The sequence below is a fragment of the Cricetulus griseus genome, chromosome X (assembly GCF_003668045.3).
Source record: "Cricetulus griseus strain 17A/GY chromosome X, alternate assembly CriGri-PICRH-1.0, whole genome shotgun sequence".
Lineage (NCBI taxonomy): Eukaryota > Metazoa > Chordata > Mammalia > Rodentia > Cricetidae > Cricetulus > Cricetulus griseus.
Window position 1 is genome coordinate 110210225 of NC_048604.1, and position 24287 is coordinate 110234511.

Consider the following 24287-nt stretch of genomic DNA (forward strand, 5'->3'; position numbering starts at 1 on the left):
GCATTCAGTGGTCCTACTGGGTCCTTTGCATGTTCCCCAGCTGTTCATCAAGAGTCACTGAGCTCCCATTAGCTTTGTTCAGGTGTCTCTGTGGGTTTCCCCATCCTGTTTATGACCCCTTTGCTCATATTATCACTCCTTGCTCTCTTCAACTGGACTCCATGATTTCAGCCCAGTCGTTAGTTGTGGACCACTGCATCTGCTTCCATCAGTTACCAGATAAAGATTCTATCATGAAAATTATGGTAACCTTCAATCTGATTACAGTGGAAGGCCAGTTCAAGCACCCTCTCCACTATTACTTAGAGTTTTATCTGGGATCCTCCTTGTTTATTCCTGGGAATTTCCTTAGTGTCAGGATTTTCCCACTAATCCTGTGATTGCTCCCTCTACCAAGGTAAATAATTTCTTGCTCCCCCCTCTGCCATTTCCCTATCGACCATCCTGTTACCTCATGTTCACCTCCCCATTGCCCTTCCTTCTTCCCCTGTCCCCTACCACCAGCCTCACTCTCATGTTTTCGATTTACTCAGGTGAGCTTGTCTATTTCCTAATTCCTCTTATTAGGCATATCCTTGTATGGCTCTCTTAGGCTTTTCTTTGTTACCAGGTTACACAGACAGTGAGGTCATCATACATGCATATATATATATATATATATATATATATATATATATATATATACACTCATGCTCACTTAACTTAGTGCTACATCATCTGGGTGAATATATGGTATGAGATATTGTTTTACAATTTCCTTGGTTTTGTGCAGAGAGTGGGGTGAGGGAGAGGGAGGAGAGGGAGGGGAGAGGGAGAGGGAGAGAGGGAGAGAGGGAGAGAGGGAGAGAAGGAGAGAAGGAGAGGGGGAGAGAGGGAGAGGGAGAGAAGGAGAGGGAGAGATGGAGAGGAAGGAGAGGGAGAGAGGGAGAGAGAGAGAGAGAGAGAGGAGAGAGAGAGAGGGGAGAGAGGAGAGAGGTGAGAGAGAGAGAGGGATGGAGAGAGGGAAGAGAGGAGAGGGAGAGAGGAGAGGGGAGAGAGGGAGAGGGAGAAGGAGAGAGGGAGAGAGGGAGCGAGGAGAGAGAAGAGGGAGAGGAGAGAAGAGAGGGAGAGAGGGAGAGGGGGAGAGGGGGAGAGAGGGGAGAGGGAGAGGAGGGAGAAGAGGCTAAATGTTCCATTTTAGCACTTTTGTGAAAGTACCTTGCATATGCACCACACCAGGGCCTCCAGCACAGAAAGAATAGCATCTGGGGCTCAGTGACCAGGGATACACTAGTGTTCATAGACTCTTCTTTTAGCACAAGGAGGAAAGTGTGTGCTGAGTACACTCTCACTGAAAGTTCAGTGGGTGATGGAGCTAGTGACCAGAGCCTGTCCTTGTCCACTGTGCTTTCCTTGTCACAAACAAGCTCAGAGCACCTTCAGGAATGTCCTAATGTTGAGAAGGCTTTGATATAGTGGGCAGATCCCCTATACTATTGCTTCAGTCCTGGATCCTATATAATGAGGATTGTTGTGGGGCAGTCTTCATGTGTCTCAGCTCTCTCTCCCTGTAACCTAAACAAACACCAGGAATCCATTCTTTCAGAAAAATCTCTTTTTCTCCCAGGTTATTGACTTCCTCTGGCACAGTGGTTTCAGGATGAGATTAACAACCTACACCTCTGTCACTGCCTCCTGTCCAGAGTCTTCAAGGGAACTCAAGTCACAATATCTAAGGAACACAAATCTGCAATCTTTCATGAGAGAAAATGAGAATGGTGCAGTGGGGGATATCTGTTTCAAAATGGCTGGGAGAGGTTAGCACTGTGCAATCTTACAGGTAAATTATACACAGTGATGAAATGTGTTGCAATGGCATCACCATGACAACTCCAATCAAGGCTTAATGGGAGTCTCTTTTGTACATTCAGCCTTAGAAACACACTTAGAAACACATTTGAGGCTTTGAGAGCAGCGACAACAGTCCTTACACACCAGACTTGACACAAAACATATCAAATTACCATGAAACACCCTGGGGGAATTTGAAGTGTTGGAGCAAAACAGCAAAAGATTAAAAATACCAACTGACCTCTTACTGAAAATACAGAAAAAAGCTAAGACTGCTTTGTGTGAATATCATTGCATCTTATAAACAAGGGATGAGGAGTGCCTAGGTCATCATATTAGATATTGCCCTTTCTGTTGTATCCTGTAAAAATGAGCCTCCTACAAGGTCTGGTGTAGTATGGGAGTAGGGACCTTGATGTTGGCACACTGCATACTCCTCCATGGAGAACTGGGTGTTGGCATTACGTTGAGGCATTATCTGGCTTAAGCAGTTCTCTGTCATACATTCTGGATTGGTGTTGTTGCTGCCACTGTTGATATGCCAGCATGCATGGTGGATAACTAACCAGAGTCTACACCCCCCCAAAAAAGAAATCACATGCATACACACATGCAAACACATGCATGTGTGTACACCACAAACAAATCAAATGCAAAAAATGTTCCAGTTAATAATACTTCATTCCTGTTAGGATGCATTTTGTTGTCTCTATCTGAAGAAACAAAGATGAAACTTGATGGTGGTGGTAATTGCATGAATTTACACATATGATACAATGAAAGTGAGTTTTACACACCCAGTGTGCCAGGGTCAGTGTCCTGCTCTTGAAGTATTATATAGAGTGTAAAGTGTAAGGTAAAATATAGGGATGAATTAGATGAAGGATGCTCAATATTTTCTGATTCTTCTGTGTCTATAAGGATAAGTATGATAAAGCTTAAACAATAAAATACTGGAATTCAAAAAATGGGGTAAGAACATGGAACAACAGAGAACCTGAGGAGCAACCACCAGTGACATCTTACCTCTCAGTATCCTCCCACCAAAAGGGCTGTGAAGCTGTCTTCACCACACATTATAATTTCCTTTCTCTACCTCCCAAGCACTGGGATTAAAGGCTTGAACCACTACCAGGTAGCTTCTATGGTTAATTAGTAGCTAGATCTGCCCTCAGATCTCCAGGCAAGTTTGATTTATCATAGCACAAACAAGACATCAGTAAGCAGCTTTGGAAAAACACACACACACACACACACACACACACACACACAGAGAGAGAGAGAGAGAGAGAGAGAGAGAGAGAGAGAGAGAGAGAGAGAGAGAGAGAGAGAGGAGACATCCATCAGACCTATTGCTCCTTCTGTCCTACAGTCAATAAAATGGAATGGAAGCTCTTGTGAAAACAGCAAGAAAGGAAGGAAGGAAAAGCCAATACCTGAGGAGGGGAAAATGTTAGCTCACCCATGGGAATAGCAACGTGGGGAGTATAGAGCCCTAGATATGTGTTTGCCCTTGCCTAGGATCTTCTCTCCCCAGAATGTCCCAGGAAGGATGCCGAAACTACTAAGGAAAAGAATGCAACATTTCTGGAATGGGTTTGAATCTTGCTATGCCATAGTGTAATTGTTACCAGGCAGACATTTTTAATCCTCCTGACCATGTTCCCAAAAAGATTTCACCCCAGAGATCAGTGATGTTGAAATTCACAACCCTGAAGGCTCTGATCATCTTTTAAGGAGGGTGCCAATTCCAGAGTTATTCTGTCCATTCCTGGAGAAACTTTTTAAATATTAGTTTGTTTTTCTGTTGTGAATGCACGTTGTCATTTTCTACTTGTTGTGTTCTTTCTTGCACAAGACAGGACTGGGTGGTACATGGGTTGAGTGTCAAGTTGCTGAGGTCCAGTGTCAGCATTTCTAAGGTGGGTGAATGAGAGTTTGCTTGTATCCTGGCCCCTGCAGACATCCTGAAAGTATTTCCCATATACTTTGGAGAGCAGTGGCATTGACATTTTAACATCTCTTGATCTGCTTGAGAGGAGGAGCAGGTTTTTTTCCTGTCCCTTTGTTGAGGTAAGAGAAATTTGACACGTTTCTTTTTCTTGATTTCAGCTAGCTTTGCTTTCTTTGGGGGTGAGTTTGAACTCTCAGGCTGCTGCTCTTCTTCCATCCTTTCAAAGAAAAAAGCGCATATTAGAAACACAAGGGTCTATTGAAAACAGCTAATGCTGCACACACACACATACACACACACACATACACATCTCAGCAGGAGACCCTGATGGTTTCAGCAAAGGAAATCTTAGTTTCTAAGTGGTTTGTGCAACCATTTGGTTTTGTTTTGTTTAGGGGCATTGACATATCCAGAAGTAAACAGTGAGCTCAGGATAGAATTCCTTCAAGTGCAGCACACAGATTACTATTTCTCATTTTAAGATACTGATGACTTCTGATGCAATGCTTCACACATACCCTCTTCTTTAACATTTCCTTTAAGCTCTTACTCCCTTCATTAATGTGATTAAGTGCAGTGCTGTCTCAGAGGACATATTTGAGGTTCCAGGTTTTACAAACAGTGTCTCCTAAGAGTAGTACTTACGGGCTTGTAAACAGTGCTACAGTTGTAGTCCCACTTGCTTTGGCATGACAACAGAACAGATCAAAGAGACCTCCCCAGTACAACTCCAAACAGCCACTTTCTCCATCAGCAACAGCCACATTATCCAGAGGGATAAATGTACTAGTTTCCTGGGTATATATGTGTATTCTATGTAACCCAGCTCAGTTAACTCACACACATTGCTGAGAAGAGTAGAATACCAGAGAAAAGTAATGTGAACCAACTGGAAAGCCACCAGGCACAGATTGAGTTTTGCCAACGATGTCCTATGACTTCCAATTTTTAGCAGCACAAGTCAGATCATGGGGATCATAGAATGTCTTGGTGAGAGCAGTAACAAAGGCACAGTTCACCTTCCACATCCCAGAGCCCTGTCCATGTAGACAGTAGCTACAATATTTCTGAGGATAGAACTTAGGGAGGGGATGGGCTGAGTGAGGTGATTTCAACAGTTAGGTATGTGTAAAACCTAGCTATTGATGCATTTGTGGGGGCTTGTTTGAGATGCAGGCATGAATGTTGATGCATGGGAAAAATCGAGATCATGTTAGCAAAAGAATATTTGGCTCCTGGCAAAATATTTTACCTCTCAGAGTGTTTACCACCTGTATTAAAGACTAAGAGAACCTACCACTCCTGCGTAGAATGCCTATGATGATAGCACAGGAGTTGTGCTCTGTAGGATTCCATTTGAAACAACAGCAGTTTCCCTTTGAAACCAAGGGAATAACTGGCCTATCATGTGAAGACTTGTGGCCAAAGATGCTTATGCTACCTCTCACCTGACACACACACTGGTGAATGTGTATGTGTGCAAACACACACACACACACACACACACACACACACACACACACACACACACACACAAACACACTGGGGGTTAAGACAAAGGAATGCAAAGGCCATATTCAGGATGTGGTTATATAAATTGTATAGGCCTCTCACCAGGATATGTAATACAGTATGATTATTTTGAAGATAGTTATAAAGGCATCTCAAAACTTTTATTTAGAACTTCCACATAGTCCACCCATAAGACTTATGGCTATAATGCAACAGAATTAAAGCACCTAACCACAGATGTGCCTGAATATCCAAAGTACTAAGTGAACAGAAATCATGGATTCAGCCTATGTGCCAGTCATCTACGAATGGATAAGGGAAATGTGGCCCCTACAAAAGGCAGTTTAACTTGGCTGCAAAGATGGATGAAACTACAGCTTTTGAGAGAAGATGTTGCATTTTGCATGAAATAAGCCAGATTTGAGAAGACAAATATCAGGGATCCTCTCATGTGAAAACCTTAAAAACCAAAAGAAAGCTAAAAAAGCCAAGAGAAAGGGACATAAAATTAAATGAAGGAACACTGGGACTGCAGGAAGGGATTGGGAATGGGGAGGAGAAGGGATAACAAAGAGTAGAAACAGGGGTAAATATAGCCAAATTCTATGGAGTGCATACATGGAAGAGGGTGCAGAAAGAATGTAAGAGCCAGAGCACATGTAGTTTGCTGTGAGCCTGTGTCTCTTAGGAAAGGAGAAGCTACAAACAAGAAGTCTCACAGCCATGACTTCACAAACATGAGCTGAAAAAGAATGGCCCCAAAAGACATGCTAATATGGACAGGGTTGAGGATTGGGGAAACCATGTGTGGATCATGAAATCTTAGGGAAGGACACACAACTAATGAATACTGAGACCAGGGAGTAGTAGCCCCAAGAAGGTCCACACCCATCGGTTATCTGATTCCAAATTCTCAGCCTTGAAAATTTACCTAATGCAACATTATACAGACTGAACAGGTTGTATTTATGCATTCAGGAATATGCATACACATATGAACACAACAAGGATTCATGGAAAAGTAGACAATGAATTTGATAGAGAACAAAGGAAGACAATATGGGAGGTTTTGAAGGGACACAATGGAAGAGTAAATGATGTAATAATCATCTCAAAACAACTTAAGTACATACACACCAAGTACCACTGGCCAACACCTACTCCTCTTTCCTCCAACCCCCTCACCCTCATTTGCTTTCCTAACAGCAGAACACTGCCTCCTATTGCACTGCAAAGCATAGCATGTTGAGTCATTGACATCAGTGTTGATAACTGTAGATGACAGTATCACATGAACTCCACAAGGGCAGACATTTTAGGCAGTGCACGGATCATGACCAGTTCCTAGGCCACTTCTTCCCACATGTCCAGGTCCTAAGGCCACTTCGTGTCACATAGTTGGCCCTCAGTAAATGTACATGGAATGAAAGAAATACATGACATTGAGAAAGGCTTCCCTAAATCACAGCATTTGTTACTATTGCTCTCCATCCCTGTTGGGTGAGGCTGGAGAGCAGAGAATCAATGAAGCAACAGTACCATCCGATGAAACACAGAGGGAAAGCCGGGCTTTGATGGGGTCACCATGAGCCCTTTAGTTGTGCAGATGACAGACTTGGAAGTTATTCTCCAATGAGTAGGTGTCTTTCAGTCTCCAGAAAGGTACTTTGTAAATAGTCACCATCTACCAGACAGTGTTGTAAATGGCTTGGAATGAAGCCTTTCAGTAGAGAGCAGAGGCTGTGTCCCATTGTCTCCTCCCCCAGAGCACCTGGTCAGACTCAGGTTCATTGTTTCAGTGCTTCAAATTCCCTGTTATAAAGTGTTCTGTTGCACATACTAGACCAGAGCTAACACACTGTGACATTTCTCCTGACCACTAAGGAACAACTGAGAGCAATGAACATGACTGCTACATCCTGCCACAGATCCACACTCTATTATGAGAGCCCCTTCAGAGAAAAGGCATGAATGTTCAGACAGAAACATAGGCAAGTCCAAGGGTACAGAGGTGATCCCAAGAAGGGCAGTGGTAGAAACAGCTCTGGAGCCTGTGAAATTTCCATTCCATTTCCATTCTTGGATGGAAACATCTGCCTTCATGGGGGGACATGTAAGCTTCACAATGAAAGGTCAGTGGGCATGGGGTTAATAGAATTGAATGCCCCAAAAAAGAAATAAAAAAATGGGGTTGAAGAGCAGAATCCCTTCCTTTTAAATTTCCTCCTTTTGAAAATAGATTCTTTTCCCACAAAATATGTCCTCATTGTGGATTGTTCCCCCCTCTATACAACTCCCAGTTCCTCCAAACTTCCCCTCTTATTCAGATTCCACCCACTTTCGTTTCTCAATAGAAAGGAATAGACTCTAAGTGATAATATTAAAATATAACAAGTTAAGAACCATAAGGTAAAACAAATCCTATCACATCAAAAACAGCATGGCCAACAGAATTCAGGTACATATTGGTGTCATATAAACAATGGATCCAGGGAACTCAAGGTAGTCAAATGCATGATATATTTTGAAACAAGCCATTCAAACTATCTGCACGGAAAGAAGATGGATCTATGCCTAAATTCACCCTGGAGTGCCCCAAAAATGTCAGCAATGGAAGTGTGAGAAGCATGCAGGTAGGAAAACTGGTGAATGTATCTATGATGTCAGCAGGTGGGACAAACTGAGATCCATCATCACTGCATCATTCACAGATAATGCCAGCAGCTCTCTTCCCTTCCCTTGTAGTTCTCACTGAAGCCACATCCAGTGAATATTGCTTGTTTGTCTCATAGACCAGTTGTCCCATTGTCAGAGATGAAAATTTTGACCACATGACATCTTGGGCCTTCTGGAATGAGTCAGTAGAAGTGAAAAGGCTGCCTAGCAGTGGGGAAAACAGGCAAGAAAAGAAGAGCCTCAGCCTAGCTCACCCAAAAGCCTATCTTGGAACCCCTGAGAAACCAGAGAAATGACACAGACAACAGAACATGTGGGGAAAATACAAACGAAGGTGCTCACAGTTATAAGCCATGTAATGGGCCTGAAGACCATTCCTTCAAGAGAACTGCCAGCTCATGGTTCATATAGCTAGTTTGTAAATCTCAGCTCCTCCATTTGTGAGCTTGTGTCTATATCTCACCCCACCATTTTTGAGATTGTGTACATGTCTCAGCTCTAGAATTTGTAAACTTCTCTCTATATCTTACCGCACCAGTTTTGACCTTGTGTCTAGGTATCACCCCACCAGTTTGACCTTATGTCTAGGTCACACACCACCATTTTTATCTTATTTTTAATGCCCTGCTCTACCAAATGCAAGCTTGTGACTATATTCTACCCCACCATCTGTGAACTAGGATCTATGTACTAGTTCTGCATTTTTAAGGCACACTGTGTTGTTTCCTTCAGCACTCTAGTGTCTTTTGTGTATGGGAGGTAACAGTCTCACACAGGCAAAGTTATTTGGGATGGATGAATGTGGTTTAACAGGAGGCACTTTGAGGAGATTCTGACACAGAGAATACAAGAGGTAGTCCTCAGCTCCTGGCAATTCACCATGCTTAAAATGTCTTCCCAGGACACCCACACCGATGGAATCCACTCTTCAACTCAGGCCCATCAACAGAAGTGCTGAGAGACCATCAATCTAACCCTGCTCTTCCCAAGTTCACTGAAGTGACATTCAGTATCATGTGCATTCCCAAACTCTGTGTGAAGATCTGATGAAAGATGAACCTGCCTCTTTAGTAGTCCCTCTCAGACTGATGACCCTGACAATTTTGTCCAAAATGGGGCTCTGGGTGTGTCTAGGACAAAGATTTCCTCAGAGTACTTCTTTTAGTCTCATTGATGATGGTTGGAATAACTAGTGGGCACTTTTCATAGGACTTCTGCATTTAAACCACATTTAAATTTTTCTCTGCATGCTCATTTACATTGAAGGAATGAAGGGATGCTGTATGTCATGTGGCCCAAGCCTAAAAATTGAGTTTTTGTGATACTCATTCAAATGTAATTGGCTCCCACATACCATACAAACAGTGGAGGTCCAGTTTCTCCAACTAGAAGAGGAACAAATATTATCTACAGAGTTTTAGAACATTATAGCCATGACCCTAGGAACAGGATACAAATCCTCACTTGGGAAACCCAGGTGTGCTTAATAAACAAAGATCATATATGTGCTGAGTCTCATGAACCACAGATTTGCACCTCACCTGATTATAGGAGTCCAATCACCTTTTGATGTCTCTGGACACAGTCCAAGATGCTGGGACACACGATGTTGTTTAATGGAGCAACCTTGAGGGGAGACAGTCAGCAGGAATCCCAGAGCTAAAGGCCTACAGACAGTGCAGAGAAGCTGTGCCGTCCTTGCAGATGTCTCTTATAAACTGTAGTCTGGAGGGCTGCAGAGCCTATCAGCAGATGCAGGATGCTTTCTCACGAAGACAGGCTCTTTCCCTGCAGGGACAGGGTAAGATAAGTTGAAGAAGTAAGACAGGACTAGGTCTAACCAGTGATCAGCTTCTTACCTTAAGGAGTCAGCTAGATTTCTTTTTTCTTTTCATGTGAAATGAAGTTTCAGTCTCTAATTGAGAGCCCTGAGACCATCAGCTCCCCTCACACACCCATCCCCAGTGGACAGGGTGGCAGCACTGGAGGGGCACTGCCAGAGGCTCCTAGGCCTTGCTGAGACTCATTGTGACCTAAGAAACACTTACAAGTTGCTGAGAGTGAACAAACAATGGAGGGAATGTAAGCTGGTCCTAAACCCTGTCCTTAGGTTGGTGGTGTACGTGGGTGATATCCATGGTTAGTTGTATTGAAAAGGAGTGAGAACAAGTGTGTTTCAGACTTGGATTGCCTTTCCATTTGAGTCTACCACTGACCAATAATTTCCATTTATTTGTTTATGTCTGTATCTAAGTGGAACACACTGGCCAGGGTGTCTTACATGAAGGAACAAGCAGATCAAGCAGTAGCTTGATGCCCAAGGAACAGTGTTTGTCAATGTGAACACCTATGTATTCACTGAAATGTGTTGCATTTGTATATGTATCAGGGCAGTGAACTGCCATGCCGATTCAGTGACACACTCACTGCAGCCAGGGTAATGAAATTGTCCTCAGCTAAAAAAGCAGTCAGTTAGACTGTGCTCACCTCCAGTGTCAGGTTTAGTGGCTGCCTCTGGGGGGGGATGGCTCAGGGAGATGGTTCACTGCAGGACAAATGAAGTTGTACCTCTGAGAATTCACATTCTGCTGGAGTGGTTGGGTGCCTGTTCAACATGAGTTTCAGGGAAGGAGAGAACCATCTTCCTGACAGTCCTGGAGTGTCATTTAGAGGCACAAGGATGTCCCCTCCATTACACTGGTGTTCTCAGAATAGAACACACACTCATGAGAGGCAATGCCTCATCCAGTGATGGACATGTAAAGTCTGTTTGTGACAGCATCACTTCCACTCTATCATTTTCAAACCCCTAGTACATGACGCCTACGAGTGGGGAGGTATATAAAAAGATATTATGGACTGGGACAGATGCAGTTTTTACATTGATGATGTTTTCCATGATCAAAGTAATCCAGAATGCCTTGCCTCTGCCAGCATCCTTCTGGGCCTTGGAGTCATTTGTCTGTCCCAGGGCCTGGGTGTATAACAGGTGTTGGAACCTAGCCCCCATGGCCAAGAGCAGCCACAAATGGAGGTTTCACCAAGATTGGGAAAGAAACGGGACCCTGAGAGATCACCCTCAGAAGGCTGGAAAGCAAGTAAGGAGTTGTGAGGGTGGATTGCCAAAAGCACTAGAAAATAGGTACCTCAACTCCTGAGAGAGTTGGATTGGCAAAAGGTACTAGAAAATAGGTACCTCAACTCCAAAGAAATTTGGACTGCAAAGGCACTGGAAAAGGGGTGCCTCAACTCCGAAGAGAGTTGGATTGGAATAGAGATCACAGTCAATCACACAGATAAAGTTTAAAGTGACAAGGTACTGGTAACATTTAATTTTTATTAATATAACAGCTTTAATAATTTTGCTATTTATTGTTAGAATGTCATAGTCTGAACCAATATTGATTTTCAACCTAAAAATGAAGAAAAGTATGTGTAATAAAAACATGGTGTCATACATAGACTATACATTTTTAGTTTATTCTCTTTTGAATTACTTATTTGTTTATTAACTTAAATGTTCACTTGGAGTGATGGTTAGTTTTAACAGGGAATTTGATACAATATAGAATTCCCTGGGAAGACAATATCTTTGTTGTTGTGGTTTTTATTTTGGTTTTAACTCTCAGGAAGAGAGTTTTAATGAGGAATTGTCTAGATCAGGTTGGCCTGTGTGGGGGACTGTCTTCATTTCTTTAACTGAAATGAAAAGAACTGCCCATCATGGGAAGCACCAATCCCACAGCTTGGGTTCTGGATGTATGTGTGTAGAGAAGGGGCTGAGCAGAAGTAAGTGTGCAAGCATTTATTCTTGCTGTGTATTGTGTTGACTGTGAATATGACTCAATGCTTTGATTTCCGTGCAATAATGGTTTATAATCTGGAATTGTGAGATAAGATAAACCCTTTTGTCTCCCAAGTGGCTCTTTGTCAAGGTACTTTTTTTTAATCACAACAACAGAAATGAAGCTAGAATTCCTGGTAACCCAATTACTGTGGGGAAGACATCTGTGACAAAGCAATTAGTTAAATAGAGAAGATGCTCCCTGTGAAACTTTGGAGAGCACACCAAAATGTAAACAGGATCTAATTTAGTCTAAGTATTTATACTCATGAATGCTTTTTTAAACAAAATGTAAACATTTATATAGCCACAACCTTTCTCTATCAAGTATATAATGTTTGTGGGTTTTTTTTTCTTTTCCATTTTTTTTATTATTAATTCAAGTTAGGGAACAGGCTTGTTTCACATGTAAGTCCCTTCTCCCTCTCCCTCCCCTCACCCCCATCCCTTCTCCCCCACTTCCAACCTACCCCCACCCCATCTACCCACCACTCCCCAGGCAGAGTAGGGCCCCCAACAGTGGCTCCACAAAGTCCACCAAATCTTCCTGTGCTGGGCCTAGGCCCCTCCCCATGTGTCCAGACAAAGAGCGCATCCCTTCAAGTGGGATGGGCTCTCAAAGTCCCCCCCACACACAAGGGCAAAACGCCAGTCCACCTCCGGAGGCTCCCCGGAGTGCAGGGACCTCCCCATTGGCATCCATGATCAGGGGGCTGGATTAGTCCCGTACTGGCCTCCCAAAGAGCGTCTGGGGTCGATCTGCTTTCCCTTTTTCAGGCCAACTGTTTATGTGGGTTTCTCCAACCTGGTACAGACCCTTACGTTCTTCTTCCTCCCTCTCTTTAACTAGGTTCCAGATTTCAGCTCAGTGTATTTCTGTGGATGTCTGTCTCTGCTTCCATCAGCCACTGGATGAGGACTCTAGGATAGCATAGAGAGTAGTCATCAATCTCATTCTAGGGGAAGGGCTTCTAGGCCATCCTCTCCTCCACTGCCCGGACTGTCAGATCGTGTCATCCTTGTAGGTCTCTGGAGATCTTCCTAGTTCCAGATCATTGGTCTGAATATCCTTGGCCTTTCTAGAAATGAAAACTCCAGACTATCTTAGTCCAGAGCTATAATGAAGAAATTGATCAGAGAAATGAACACTTCATTACTGTAGATACTAAAAATTTCCCTGAACGCACTGGATGAAAGGATTGATTTCTACAGTGCTGATATTTGTAACAGCCATAGAAAACTGACAAACCCATTATAACATGTATTCTTTGACCGTCTCAATCCAGTCCTGAACACTTCAATACAGTTCCTACTGGTTCCTACTGCTTATGACAGGTTCAAGCCTGTCCTGGCTGGTTCAAACCTGTTCTTACTGGTTCAATCCTGTCCTCACAGTCTCAATCCGGTTCTGACTAGTTCAAACCAGTTCAGACTTGTTCCTATGGGTTCAATCAGGTTCTGAGCAGTTCAGACCGATTCCAACCAGTTCAGTCTGATTCTGACCAGTTCAAACTGGTTCAGACCAGTTCAATCTGTTTCTGACCACTATAGACTGGTTCCAACCAATTCAAACCAGTTGCGACAAATACCGTCGTTTCTGACAGGTTCAATCAAGTTCCATCTTGTTCAATCTGGTTCAGACTGATTCCGAATCCACCAGTTCCTACTGGTTCTGACCCTGATCCTCTGCAAGAGTAGCAAATGCTCTTACTTTGTAGCCATCTCTTCAGTCACAGTTATTTCATTTTTTGAGACATTCTCATGAAGCCCAGGCTGCCAACAATCTGACCTTGACCTTGTGATTCTCCTGCCTACACCACCCAAGTGCTGTGATTATAGAAGTATTACCAAGCCTGGTTTATAAGATGCTGAGAATTGAACCTGAGGCTGCATGAATGCTGGGCAAGTACTCTGTCAACTGAGCAACATCCCCAGCACATTTGTTTGTTTGTTTTGTGCTTTGGTTTTGGAATAGAGTCTCATGTAACCAAGGTTGGCTTTGAATTTGCTGTGTACTGGAGGCTGTGTAAGATCCTCCATGTGCATGAGTGGAAAGGACCTCCAACTGCCAGACTCCCCACAGAACACTTTAATTGCCACAACACTGGACCCAGTCCTTGAAGACTCTTCCACATTAAAAACTCACCAATCCTTTTCTTGGAAAAGTTCCATCAGAAGCAGCCATCCTTCTGGGTCCCCCAACCAATAAATCTCTTGCGTGAGGTTTGTTGTGCAGTGTGACTTTGTGGTATTCCCTGACTCCTGCCGACACCCAGGATACCTTTGCCTTCAGAGCTGTAATACTTGCTTTGTGGAAATCTTCTCCCTCATAGCTATAACACACTCTTTGTAGAAGTCTATCCCCTCAGAGTGTAACACTTACAGGTTGGTCTTGAGTTCCTGATCCTTCTGTCACTAATTCCCAATACTGAGCTTATAGACCTATGTCATTATGACTGCCTCTAATACAATTATTGATTTAAGCAAGGATTATTAAGTGATGTGAAAATCTACATGGGGGCTGGAGAGACACCACCTACATGGCAACTCATACCTGTCTGTAACTCAATTTCCACAGGACATGATGCCATCACACATGCAGCCAAAACACAAATGAACATGGAATAAAAACAAGTTATTAGAAAAATAAACACAAACTTAAATGAATGATCTTCTAAGGAAACCAGGCTAAAGAACATCTCCTCTTTTAATCTTGTATGTTTTCCCACATAGATGTGAAGCTAAATCATCAATTTCATTTCTATAAGCTTATTGTCAACATTTAGTTACATTCAAGTTCAACATTTTGGTTAAAACACAGATGTATAGTTTAATACGATCTGACACCTGCAACCAGTAATGTTGCTGAGACATCAACTTCCACAAGTGCCACACTTGTTGTGTAGACCAGGCTGGCCTCAGACTCACAGAGATCTGCCTGCTTCTACCTTGAGTGCTTGTCTATACAGCAAGTTCCAGGCTAGTAAGGGCTACATAGTAAGACCTTGTCAAAAAAAAGAAAGGCATTATTATTGGTAAAATGGTGCTTTAAAGCCATAATTAATAGGAATGCTTGGTGGCCTTGTTCATATTCTGCAGAAACCAGCTATAAAAGACATTTGAGGTTAGGAGAGGTGGCACACACCTTTAATCCCACTCAGCACTTGGGAGGGAGAGGTAGGTAGATATCTGGGAGTTTGAGTCCAGCCTAGTCTACATATCACATTCCAAAACAGACATGGTACACAGTGAGAGCCTGTCCAAAAAAGGCATTTAAGAAAAAACTTTAAGCATTAAATATGTATTAAATATTAGATAATTTTTAAAGACAATATCCATAGATGAGAAAATGGTACAACAAAATCTACTACTTTTTGTGCTAACCTAAAAAATGAATAAAGAAAAGAAAAAATGCTATTTGGACCGCATAGAAAAATATTCTTTTTGTTTGTTTTTATTTTTTAATATTTTATGTGCATTGGTGTTTTGCATGTGTGTGTATGTGTGCCACATGTATGCTGTGCCTATGGAGGCCAAAATGGGGTGTTAGATCCCCTGGAAATGGAGTTACAGAAAGCTGAGGGTCCCTGTGTGTGTGCTGGGAATTGACCTCTGGTCTTCTGAAAAAGCAGCAGTGTTCTTAACTGCTGAGCCATCTCCAGCTCAATTGTTACTATTCTTTATGAATGCATATTGACCAGGAGGATGAGGCAGGAGGATTGTACAATACCAACCAGCCTAGGCTATAGAGTGAAATGCTGTCTAAAAGTAAAAAGAATTAAAAATTAAGCAAGAAAGGCCTGTACACAGCAAGGCTGGAAGTGTGGATCAGTGGACACGTGCTTGCCTAGCACACTCCAGAGGTGGTTTCATCACAAACCCTCCCCACGCCAGTAAAGGGAAATAAATACTAGTGTGTTTCAGCTCTGTGAGAAGTGTACAATGACATTTATTTCTTAAGTTTCACTTATTTATTAGGTAGCACATGCCATTTTGTATGTGGAGGTCAAAGGACAACTGTGGGAGTCACTTCTTTCCTTTATCACCAAGTGTGTCCCAAGGATCTATAACCTCTAGGTGCTGCACAAATTGGATTCTTCTTTCATTATCTGAAGCAAACTGGGATTGTCATGTACAACAATCCTGTTTCTAATTCAAATAAAAAAGTTGGAAAAAAACCAAAAAAAGAAATTAAAAAATATACTTTCCTGTTTTGTGACAAGGCTCTAGGTGGCCTACAACTCACTACGTAAATCAGGAGGGCCTAGAGCATGCAAAGTCTGCATGCTCCTTTCTCCTGCCTCCTGAGGTTAGGAATTAAGCATTTTTGTCTTTTGTTTATATATATCCTTTGTGATTTCTTGATCATATGTTTCTTAGGAGTGACTTTGCTTTCAGGGGTGTTAACTCATTGGTTGATTGACTGATTGATTGACTGACTCATTCATTCAGTCAGTCAGTCCCTCCATTCATCCATTCCATTCTCAATTATCTAACTCTTTGAGAGTTTCATACACGCATTCAATTTATCTTGACCATATTCACCTACAACTCTCCACTCCCAATGATCCTGGATCCCTCTCCACATGACCATTTCATGCACCTCCTCCAATAAACACACAGATCTTTTTTCCTGTGAATCTCAAAGTCCAGTTAGTGCTGCCTGCTTGAGTGTTGATTGATCTTGTTGGCTTGATCTTTTGTAGGTACCCATATCTGCAGGGAGTTTGCAGCCCTTGTGTTCTATTCCAAGGACAACACACACACAGCACTTCTCCCTATCATCTTGCTCTTGCACTCTTGCCTTCCTATGTTTTGTGATGTTCCCTGAGCCTGGGTGGTTGATATAGATGTCCCATTTGGAACTGAGCACTCAACAGTCGCTTGTTCTCAGCACTTAGACCAGGTTTATGCTTCTGGATTACCCAATGCTCAATGCAGAGAGATGCTTCTTAGACACGGTCGAGAACTTCACTAACATTGTAGGTAGATACATGAATACTTGAAGGAAGTTTTATAACATTATTTTGCTGAGCAGCTTTAGTAGTTTTGTCTGCTTGGAGCTCTGACCTTCCAAGCTGTGGGCTTTTGACCTGGTTTACAGTACAAAGTGTGAGTTCTAACTGTGGAGGCAGGCCCCATTCGAATCTCGAGGTGGTTGCTTTTCCACACCTCCTCAGCACCTGATAAGCAATGGCAATTTTTATTTTTGTTTTTGTGCTGGCCTTTGAGCCCAGAATACCCTACCTCCAGCCTATACATCTAGCCTTCTTTGATTAGTTATAGTGTACTATTTGTTTGATAGTGTTATTAATTTATGAAAATCATCTTTATTAAGCATTATTTAAAAAACATTTTCTTGACTTGTTATCATGTAGACCCCCTTGGTCTCTACTTTGTTGGTAAGATTATATGTACTGACTATTCTCTTGGACATTTAAACATATTTTCATACAGTTCAATTTGATTGTCTTTCCTTCTTATTTTATTCAGTACTATTTTAATTGTATTCTTAAAATTTGGTTTGTTTAGTTGTTTTTTTATAAGTTTGTGTACACATACAGAAAGTGGTGGGAGAAATTTATTTGAAGGGGAGTGACAGGAGTTCTGTTTCTTTTAAGGGACCAGTTACTTTCTACAAGAACATTAACACAACCACCGTGCTCGTCACAGTTCAAATTCACATTCTTCTAATCTGAGCAAAACTCACCCTCCCTAGGGAGTTGATGAGAGGTTGGTGGGGCATATTGAAGGCTTGGAGGGTGAGTGAACTAAGATTGGTATGTAAAACAACATTGGTTTTTAATTTAAATAAAAATCTATTAAAAAGCTGGGCGTTGGTGGAGCATGCCTTTAATCCCAGCACTTGGGAGGCAGAGGCAGGCGGATTTCTGTGAGTTCCAGGCCAGCATGGTCTCCTGAGCAAGTGCCAGGACAGGTTCCAAAGCTACACAGAGAAACCCTGTCTCGAAAAACCAAAAAAAATCTATTGAAAAATAAATAGCCATCGTGGTGTAAAAGGATTGAGAGAAGTCTTTGTAACTGTTCTCCAAAGCCAACAAAGTAAGCCAAAAGTTATGCCCTACCCTCTTGGAATCATAGATACACTGTTTCCCTCAGAGTCAAAAGACCACAAGGATTCTGGTCACTGCTGTGTTCCCATACTGTCGTCAGTGCTGCTTTACAAAAAGAGAAAGAAAAGGGCAACTTATGAGAAAACTCTGGAGAGTGAAAGACAAGAATAGCTGATGAAGAATTACATGAAAACTCCTGTGACAGAGGAGACAACCTGTGCAAAGCTTTACTTCACATTCAGGCATACCACATAGAAAAAAAAAAAAAAACAGAGAAGATACTGGCCAGATCAATGAGCAAATAAACTCATCTAATGTTCCTAAAGTACTAGTTCCTGCTCTTTCAAAGAGCTATGACAACATAATGGGTCCATAAACAGAGTGGCCATAGTGGAATCCATTCACAGCCCCATCACCCTGGCACAAGAGACAATATTCTCATGCATTTGAGTACTTGGCCCCCAGTTGGCAACACTGTTTGAGGAGGTTTCAGAGTTGTGGCCCTTCTGGGGAAACTAGGACGCTGTGGGCAGGACTGGAGAGTGCACAGACTCAGCCCATTGCAGTTCAAGATGTGAGCTCTCAGCTACTCCCTGCTCCAGCCACCTGTTGCTTGCTATCCCTGATCCACTGTCATGGACTCTAAGGCTCTGAAGCCATGAGCCTCAAAGAAACTCTCTCTCTAAGTTCGCTTTAGTCATGTTGTCTATCACAGCAACAGAAAAATTAACTAGTACGTAATCTTTGCTCTATCAGGCTACTTTTGTTGAAGGTTTCAAATGCTTGATTTGGTGATTTTTATTATTTGTTGCTTCTGTCTGTTTGCTACTTTCTATTTGTTCTTTTACTTTTGCTTGCTATGTACTTCACAAACCACTTATTTAAAAGCAAAAGAATGTCCATCATAAATTATTCTCGAGAACACATAGGAAGTCAGAATTTTTCAGTCCTTGACAGTTGCTAGAGTCACCATTGCTCTACCTATGGTGTCTAAGACCTTTGGTCCTTGAAGACATTTTCTATTGTTTTTGTTGTCATGTCCAATGTCACACCACTGTAAGCTCTGGCTACACCATCACCACTGTTTCTCTGCTACCACTGCTCTGCTCCTGTTGTTACTACTAGAAACCTGCTGCTGCCAAGGCCATCGTTTGCTCCTATAACTTCACTCCCTTGGTGGCTCTGCCACTTCTTTCTTCATGTTAAGCTCAACCTGTTCTATGAATACTAATCAGAAAAAGAACATTCAAGGGAAAACTTTGCTTGCTCTAATGCTCTTAACGTGAAGCTGGATGGTGAAGGAGGGTGCTTCCTGCCCAGTTCACAAAGTAATGTGAGCAGTCTGCTTGATATCCAGGAAAGGGCACTTGAACTCAGAGAAGAACTTCATAGAGATAAATGATTTTCCCCTTTGCACCAGTCACAATAGTACTATACCACCAAGGGCAATACATCCATGCCCTCTGACCCGGTATAAATGATTATAGAAAAGTTCAAGCTCATAGGACAGTCATGAATGGAACAGCATCCTGTGTACCCATGCTCCAGTGGCAAGCAGTTCTAGTTGTTGTGCAGCTTCTTCCAGGGACCTGCAGAGAATTCAAAGTGTCTGGTGCTGAAATAAAGGCAGTGCAGCCAGGTGCTTGACCAATAGTCCTTTCTTTAATCAATACAAGTGGGCAAGAGAGGTGTGTAACAACTGTCAGGAAGCCAAACCACACCACCTTCTGACATGTTTGCTTACAGGAAATCAAATAAATCAGAAGGAACACTTACATCTAGAACTTATAATTGGCATCAATATTGATCTTAACATTGTTCAACACTGTACAAGTGCCCCCTGAGAAGCACATCCTCCTTATTAGCCTCAAAAGGCAAACTGTCTTCATTTTTATTTTGGCTCACTTTTTAGAAAGTGAGAACAGCCACAAACTGAAACATGATTAACAGAAAAACCACATATAAGACTTGAACTTGTCTATATGCTATATATAATAGAAGTTCTATAGCAGTCAATTTGTCCTGGTTTTGATTTCTGTTGCTGTGATAAACACTATAATCCAAAGCAAGTTGGGACTGGAAGGGTTCATCTGACTCACATATCCCAACAAAAATCCACCACTGAAGGTAATCATAGCAAAAATGCAAACAAGAACATAGATGGGTAGAAGCCACAGAGGAATACTATATACTGGATTGCTTTGTGGTTTGCCCAGCCTGCCTTCTTTGTCCCTCCCTCCCTCCCTCCCTCCCTCCCTCCCTCCTCCCTCCCTCCTCCCTCCCTCCCTCCCTCCCTCCCTCCCTCCCTCCCTCCCTCCCTCCTTCCCTCCCTCTCTCCCTCCCTCCCTCTTTCCCTCTTTCTTTCTTTCTTTCTTTCTTCCTTCCTTCCTTTCTATAACATTTTTATTAATTTAGTTTTTACATTCCAATCCCAATTTCCCCTCTATCCTTTCCTTCTGGTCCCTCCACCCCCCCACTTCCCATCTCCTGCTCAGAGAGGGTAAGGCCTCCCTTAGGAAGTCTGCTATGTCTTTCCCATCGTCTCCTTGAGGTAGGACCAAGGTACCTTTCCACCCAAACACCCCTGTGTCTAGGCGGGCCTGGTATCTCTACATTTAAATGGGCTGCATTAAGTCAGTTTGAACATTAGTGTTAGGACTTGGACCCATTGCCAGTGGGCTTACACATTGTTCCAGTCACACCATTGTCACCTATATTAACGGAGTCTTGTTTGGTCTTATGTGAGACCTGAGTTAGTGATCTCTCACTAGCTCATGTCAGGTGATTCTGTGGCTTTTCCCATCATGGCCTTGACTCTTTTGTTCATATTTTTGCTATTCCATCACTTTGATTGTACTCCAGGAACTTGGTCCATTGGTTAGTTGTGGATTTCTTCATTTATTTCCATCTGTTTTTGGAAGAGGATTCTAGCTTTTCTGGGGTTGTGGATTGTAGGCTGGGTATCCTTTGCTTTATGTCTGGTATCCATTCATGAGTGAGTACATACTATATTTGTCAAGTGAAGAATGGGTAAAGAAAATGCGGTACATTTACATAATGGAGTACTACTCAGTGGTAAGAAACATCATCCTAAAATTCACAGGCAAATGTACAGAACTAGAAAAAACCATCCTGAGTGAGGTAACCCAGAATCAGCCTGCTTTCTTATATAAACTAGAAGGACCTTCCCAGGGTGGCACAACCCACAGTGGATTGGGTCCTCCCATTAACTAGAAAATACCCCCCCTCCAGAGTTGCCTGCAGGCCAATCTGATGTGAGCACTTTCTCAACTGAGGTTTCTTTTTCCCAGATGACTCTAGCTTGCATAAAGTTAACAACAACAAGAATTAACCAGCATGCAACCAATTCTCTGATGCTTGTCCCAGGCAACAGCCATAGAAGACACTCCCTGGCATAATCATGGCTTTGAAACATTTGCTTTTCTTCTTTGGCCATGGGCTTTCTCTGATATCTTTGAAGTACACTCAGCCTTAAGCAGGCATAGCACAGAACGGGGAGATCGTGGTCTCCTGGGTAGATCTCATCCAGGGAGAGATGACTGTTAGTGATTAAGGAGTCCAGAGTCTCTCCAGCCGGTGTTCTGCTTGGTCTTCCCACATCAATATTGCATCGCAGCAACCCCTGTCACCTTTGACCAACTCATCCTTCATTAGTTCTTTCTCCTCCTTTCTCTTCTTTACTATTGTGTTTGCTGAGATCACTGGACAAGCACAGCCTGCTCCCAAATCCTCTTGTTAGATCTTACTTTTGAAAAAAAAAAGCAAAAACATACTGATGGTTTAAAACCATAATAATGATGCCTTGTGTGTAAATAAAAATAAAATATATAATAACAGCATAAAATCATGTGGATTGATAATGAGCTATGAGCTTCCTATTATCCAAGAAAGAATACAAATATTAACTAACTTTAGATTTTAAGACGTCAAAATTCTTTATTGTAATCTCTAAAATGGCCATTAAAGTTTAACCACTACATGTTTTCACTTGATTTTGGATGCCAAAAATAAATTCATCCCACAGAAGTGAATGAAATAGTGATCACAGGAGAATTGGAAATGGTAAAAAACAGGGGTACAGAATTGTTAAACACTATGTAAAAAATCACAGTTGGAAAGGAGAAATGATTTTGGGTGCATCAAAGTATAAAAGAATAATTATAGTCAACAGCAACTTCTGACATATATATTAAGATTATAAAGATTATGAATGCAGAAATGACAAATGAGAAATGGACATGTGAATTCTTCTGGCTTAATCATTATACATTATAAAACATATCAAGTTATCACACTGTATCTCATAAATATATATGAATATTGTGTCAACTACAATATTTTAAAAAATGAAGATGTGCATAGATGTGTATTTTCTAAGCCAAACTATGAAGTATAATCTAATATAGACAGAGAAGATATAGAAGACACCTGACAAGCAAGAAGACTTAAGTGTTTTCTTTTCTTTTCTTTCTTTCTTTCTTTTTTTTTTTTTTTGGCTTTTTGAGACAAGAGTTTCTCTGTGTAGCTTTTGGAGCCTATCCTGGCACTCGCTCTGGAGACCAGGCTGGCCTCGAACTCACAGAGATCCACCTGCCTCTGCCTCCCGAGTTCTGGGGTTAAAGGCATGCACCACCAACACCCGGTGACTTAAATGTTTTCTTAAAAATTAAAACATAAATATATAAGTAATAACTTTCAGAGCTAATGACCTTAAAAACAAATTAAATGACAGAAACAGACTAGGAGAGGAAGATATATTTATTTGCTTGATGCAAAAAGTTCTGTCTTTGCCTGGTTTCCCCAGAAAACAGAGGTGAATCAGAAACATATGCACAGTTCCAGTGAACACGCATGAAAGGCAAGGGATGTGATATGCGAAGGAGGAGAAACACTAAAGGATGCACTAGGAAGATGCCGTCATTGTCTTTGGGATGGGTAAGATTAGTGGCTGTAGAAAGCACTAACGATAAAGGTAAAATGTGACAAAGTGGCTTATATCAACACTAGACCTGAAATGTTTGCTTATTAAAATATAGCCTTCAAGAACAAAATACCAGGGCATGGGATGAGAAAGGATATTTTAAATATATATACACTTGTCAAAATTTTTATTATATATACAAACACACTTATATGTACATAAGGATCTCCTTAATATTAATGAGAAAACAACAAAAGACAGCTTAATGCAAACATAACCTGGAGAGCTGAGGAAGAGCTTTAGAAGATACCAAATGCCAATTTGTTCAAGGGTATCTCCCACTTTCTCTTCAAGAAGATTCAGAGTGACTGGATTTATGTTGAGATCTTTGATCCATTTACATTTAAGTTTTGTGCATGGTGACAGATATGGATCTATCTGAAATCTGCATGTCCGAATCCAGTTTGCCAGCACCATTTGTTGAAGATGCTATCTATCTTTCTTCAATTGTATAGATTTAACATCTTTGTCAAAGATAAGATCTTCATAGGTGTGTGGGTTAATATCAGGGTCTCCAATTTGATTCCATTGATCTATCTGTCTACTTTGTGCCAATACCAAGCTGTTTTCAGAACTATGGCTCTATAACAGAGCTTAAAGTCAGGGATGGTGATGCCTCCAGAGGTTCCTTTATTGTGCAGGGCTTTTTTTTTTAGCTATCCTGGGTATTTTGTTTTCCCATACAAAGTTGAGTATTGTTCTTTCAAGGTCTGTGAAGAACTGTGTTGGGATTTTGATGGGGATTGCATTGACTCTGTAGATTACTTTTGGCAAGATTGCCATTTTTACTATGCTGATTCTACCTATCCAAGAGCATGGGAGATCTTTGCATTTTCTGGTATCTTCTTTAATTTCTTTCTTTAAAGACTCAAAGTTCTTACTGGACAGGTCTTTTACTTTTTTGGTTAGCGTTACCCCAAGATATTTTATGTTGCTTGTGGATATTATGAAGGGTGATTGATGATGACTACTTTTTATGCCATGCTAGAGCCCTCATCCAGTGGCTTATGGAAGCATAGGCAGACACCCACAGATACACACTTTACTGGACACTGGAACTTTGTTGCAGAGAGGGAGGAATGCAGATCGAAGGGGTCCATACAGGGCTGGTGAAACCCACAGAAACAGCTGGCCTGTACAAGGGGGACCACATGGACCCCAGACTGTTGTCTTGTAGGCCAGCACAGGACTGATCCAGACCCCTGAACATGGATGTCAATGAAGAGGCCTCTGTACTCTAGGGGGACCCTGGTAGTGGATTAGTATTTTCCCCTGGTTTAAGAAGGGACTTTGAGAGCCCATCCCATGTGAAGGGATGCACTCTTGCCCTGGACACATGGGGAAGGGCTTAGGCCCAGCCCAGGATGATGTGCTGGACTTAGGGGAGCCCCCAGT